This window comes from Salmo salar, chromosome ssa06 (assembly GCF_905237065.1).
Source record: "Salmo salar chromosome ssa06, Ssal_v3.1, whole genome shotgun sequence".
Lineage (NCBI taxonomy): Eukaryota > Metazoa > Chordata > Actinopteri > Salmoniformes > Salmonidae > Salmo > Salmo salar.
Genome location: NC_059447.1, coordinates 56,748,486 through 56,753,753, shown reverse-complemented (window position 1 = coordinate 56,753,753; position 5,268 = coordinate 56,748,486).

Sequence of the window (5,268 nt, the reverse complement as noted above, 5' to 3'; positions counted from 1 at the left end):
GGCCTGCTGCCGTCCAACAAGTGCCTTATGATGCTTATCCAAAAATAATGCATTAAATCACAGATTGGGCACATGTTGGATAGTACAGCAGATTGGACAGAACAGCAGCCTCTGGTAAGACACGGGGCAGGGGGACTATGCATTTATGTAAACAATAGCTGGTGCACGATATCTAAGGAAGTCTCAAGGTTTGGCTCGCGTGAGGTAGAGTATCTCATGATAAGCTGTAGACCACACTATCTACCTAGAGAGTTTTCATCCATATTTTTCGTAGCTGTCTACATACCACCACAGACCGATGCTGGCACTAAAACTGTACTCAATGAGCTGTATACCGCCATGAGCAAACAGGAAAACGCTCATCCAGAAGCGGCGCTCCTAGTGGCCGGGGATTCTAATGCAGGGAAACTTAAATCAGTTTTACCTCATTTCTATCAGCATGTTAAATGTGCAACCAGAGGGAAAATAATTCTAGACCACCTTTACTCCACACAAAGAGACGCGTACAAAGCTCTCCCTCACCCTCCATTTGGCAAATCTGATCATAACTCTATCCTCCTGATTCCTGCTTACAAGCTAAAATGTATGCAGGAAGCACCAGTGACTCGGTCTATAAAAAGGTGGTCAGATGAAGCAGATGCTAAACTACAGGACTGTTTTGCTAGCACAGACTGGAATATGTTCTGGGATTCTTCCGATGGCATTGAGAAGTACACCACGTCAGTCACTGGCTTTATCAATAAGTGCATCGAGGATGTCATCCCCACAGTGACTGTACGTACATACCCCAACCAGAAGCCATGGATTACAGGCATCATTTGCACTGAGCTAATGGGTAGAGCTGCCACTTTCAAGGAGTGGGACTCTAACCCGGAAGCTTATAAAGAAATCCCTCTATGCCCTCCGAAAGAACCATCGAATAGGCAAGGCGTCATTACAGGACTAAGATCGAGTCATACTATGCTGGCTCCGACGCTCGTCGGAAGTGGCAGGGCCTGCAAACTATTACAGACTATAAAGGGAAGCACAGCCGAGAGCTGCCCAGTGACACGAGTCTACCAGATGAGCTAAATTACTTCTATACTCGCTTTGAGGCTAGTAACACTGAAGCATGCATGAGAGCATTAGCTGTTCCGGATGACTGTGTGATCACGCTCTCCGCAGCCGACGTGAGTAAGACTTTTAAACGGGTCAACATTCACCAGACCGCAGGGCCAGACGGATTACCAGGACATGTACTCCGAGCATGCGCTGACCAACTGGCAAGTGTCTTCACTGCCATTTTCAACCTCTCCCTGTCTGAGTTTGTAATACCAACATGTTTCAAGCAGACCACCATAGTCCCTGTGTCCAAGAACATTAAGGTAACCTGCCTGTATGACTACCAACCTGTAGCATAATGCCCTCAAATCACTAAGCTAAGGACCCTGGGACTAAACACCTCCCTCTGCAACTGGAACCTGGACTTCCTGACGGGCCAACCCCACATGGTAAGGGTAGGTAACAACACATCCGCCATGCTGATCCTCAACACGGGGCCCCTCAGGGGTGCGTGCTCAGTCCCCTCCTGTACTCCCTGTTCACTCATGACTGCACAGCCAGGCACGACTCCAACACCATCATTAAGTTTGCTGATGACACAACAGTGGTAGGCCTGATCACCGACAATGATGAGACAGCCTATAGGGAGGAGGTCAGAGACCTGACCGTGTGGTGCAAGGACAACAACCTCTCCCTCAACGTGATCAAGACAAAGGAGATGATTGTGGACTACAGGAAAAGGAGGGCCGAGCACACCCCCATTCTCATTGACGGGGCTGTAGTGGAGCAGGTTGAGAGCTTCAACTTCCTTGGTGTCCACATCACCAACAAACTAACATGGTCCAAGCACACCAAGACAGTCGTGAAAAGGGCACGACAAAACCAGGAGACTGAAAAGATTTGGCATGGGTCCTCAGATCCTCAAAAGGTTCTACAGCTGCACCATCGAGAGCATCCTGACGGGTTGCATCACTGCCTAGTATGGCAACTGCTTGTCCTCCGACCACAAGGCACTACTGAGGGTAGTGCGTACGGACCAGTACATCATCGGGGCCAAGCTTCCTGCATCAATGACATCTATACCAGGCGGTGGCAGAGGAAGGCCCTAAAAATTGTCAAAGACTCCAGCCACCCTAGTCATAGACTGTTCTCTCTGCTACCGCATGGCAAGCGGTACCGGAGCACCAAGTCTAGGTCCAAGAGGCTCCTAAATAGCTTCTACCCCCAAGCCATAAGACTCCTGAACAGCTAATCAAATGGCTACCCAGACGATTTGCTACTCTCTGTTATTATCTATGCATAGTCACTTTAATAACTCTTCCTACATGTACATATTACCTCGACACCGGTGCTCCCGCACATTGACTCTGTACCGGTACCCCCTGTATACAGCCCCGCTATTGTTATTTACTGCTGCTCTTTAATAATTTGTTATTCTTATCCCTTACTTTTTTTTTAGGTATTTTCCTAAAACTGCGTTGTTGGTTAAGGGCTTGTAAGTAAGCATTTCACTGTAAGGTCTACATTTGTTGTATTCGGCACATGTGACAAATACAATTTGATTTGTCTCATATCATGAAACAAATTGAGAGAAATGTTAGAGACAGCCTAGACGCAAAATAGAACTCAATTGATTGAACATGAAATTGATTTCAATATGATTCAAAGAGCTGATATACATGTAGCCCATGTATCTTTTAATATAGTCAGCTCAGTTTTCATTTGAAGAATCATTTTATCCTTTACTTTTTGTAACAATTTCAAATACTTTAGCAACTTTGTATTTTTGGTATTGTAAGTTATCGGCAGTCACTGTCAGACGGATAGAATCAAGATGTTTAGGCTATGTTTAGAGGATATCCGTGACTAATGTGACGAGGAAGGGCAAAAAAACATCCAACGATGCTATATGAGTGGTCAAGATGAAGGTTTTTAAGAGCCACGTTACTAACAAAGGCTCTAGGAAACCCTTCAGCTACTAAAGATACATCGTAAGAAGGTTCTAACAATTATCTTAATGCTACGAAGGCTCTGGGAAACGAGGCCCTGATTGAGTCATAATTCTGATTAGAACGAATTGTATTTTTTTCTATCACTGTGTTGATGTATTGAAAACCAGACATTAGCACATTGTCTATCCTGTTATGCAACGTCTGTTCAGGAGACTGTATTCTACATTTTTATGCAATGTTCCATTGTTCCCTGGTAATGGAATCTCTGAGCTACTCAGTTCTTTGTCATTATACTGTGTTTGATAATCAAACAACATTGACCTATTCTGTACTAGGTTGGTCACATGGTAAACAAGGTTATGTCAAGCGGTGTGTTTACAATACAATCACTTCTTTGTCCTTTTCGAACGAATGAAATAGCTTTTGACTTTTTTTTAGTAGTAGAAATTCAATATCATCACCAGGCATTTCACTGCTCATTCTAAAGCATTTTCTCTTCCGCAGTGGTAGTCATCCACACATACACAATTCTGTTCATTTGAAAATGCATACTGTAACTATTTATTGCTCAAGTTACTAAGTTCCAAGTTATTATTATTGTCAGTATTATTATTTGTTTTATTATTATTACTAATATTATGAATTATTACAATTTGTTTTTGGAAATATTAAACTAATTAGGTACACTACATGACCATAAGTAGGTGGACACCTGCTCGCTCAAACATCTCATTCCAAAATCATGGCCATTAATATGGAGTTGGTCCCCCCTTTGCTGCTATAACAGCTTCCACTCTTCTAGGAAGGCTTTCCAATAGATGTTGGAACCTTGCTGCGGGGACTTGCTTCCATTGAGCCACTCACCATTTCTGTATGGACCTCGCTTTGTGCACAGGGGCATTGTCATGCTGAAACAGGAAAGGGCCTTCCCCAAACTGTTGCCACAAAGTTGGAAGCACAGACTCATCTAGAATGTCATTCATTGTATGCTGTAGCGTTAAGATTTCCATTCACTGGAACTAAGGGGCCTAGCCCGAACCATGGAAAACAGCTCCAGACCATTATTCCTCCTCCACCAAACTTTACAGTTGGTACTATGCATTCAGGCAGGTAGCGTTCTCCTGGTATTCGCCAAACCCAGATTTGTCCGTTGGACTGTCAGATGGTGAAGCGTGATTCATCACTCCAGAGAATGCGTTTCCTCTGCTCCGGAGTAAAAATGCCGGCGAGTTTTACACCACTCCAGCCAACGCGTGGCATTGCGCATGGGGATCTTAGGCTTGTGTGCGGCTGCTCGGCCACGGAAACCCATTTCATAAAGCTCCCGACGAACAGTTCTTGTGCTGAGGTTGCTTCCAAAGGCAGATTGGAACTCGGGAGTGTGTTTTTTTTTCGGCTGTGCCAGGGCAGAAATTTGACTGGCTGACTTCTTATGACGGTGCCAACGTTGAAGGTCACTGAGCTCTTCAGTAAGACCATTCTACTGGCAATGTTTGTCTATGGAGATTGCATGGCTGTGTGCTCGATTTTATACACCGGTCAGCAACAGGTGTGGCTGAATTAGCCGAGTCCACTAATTTGAAGGGCATCCACATACTTTTGTATATATAGTGTATTTCACACCATCCCACATTTCTTAACATGGAAGCATTCTTTTCAAGCTCACTGTAAGCAAGATACTGTATGTCTGTATTGGGCCCATGCCTGGGTTTTCATTGTTTATTGGCATTAGTAAACCCATAAACTTCTGTTTAGCTGTACTATCTGCTTTTAATATCTGTACACCAAGAGACTGCCAGGAGGATACAGTTATCTTCATGCTACCAAACCAGACATCGAGCAAAGGCCATCTTGACCCTGTAGAGGAAAGTGCTATTTTAAATGCTCACTAGAAAGTGCATGGCTTGATTCTTTTTTCCACATCGGTATGCAATTTCTCTTTGTGACGTAATTCAACTGCTCATTTTGCAAAGTAAGATCTATGATTTCTCTCTCAATTTGATCATTAGAACATTTTAGTAAGAGACATGAAAAGGACAGGGATCATTTTTTTGAAGTTCTCATACAAGTTGTGCTGTTAACAGCAACACTGGAATCTATCTGATCCGTCCTATTCTCCCCAGGGCCGAGAGATCCTGACTGGCCGCATAGAGACTGGCAACAACTTCCACCTGCACCTGAACCTGTACGACATGGTGGAGACCATCACCTGTATGTCACTGAAGCCTCTCCCAGTGTCCAACTACATGTGTCTCTATGGGAAACATGAGCTGCT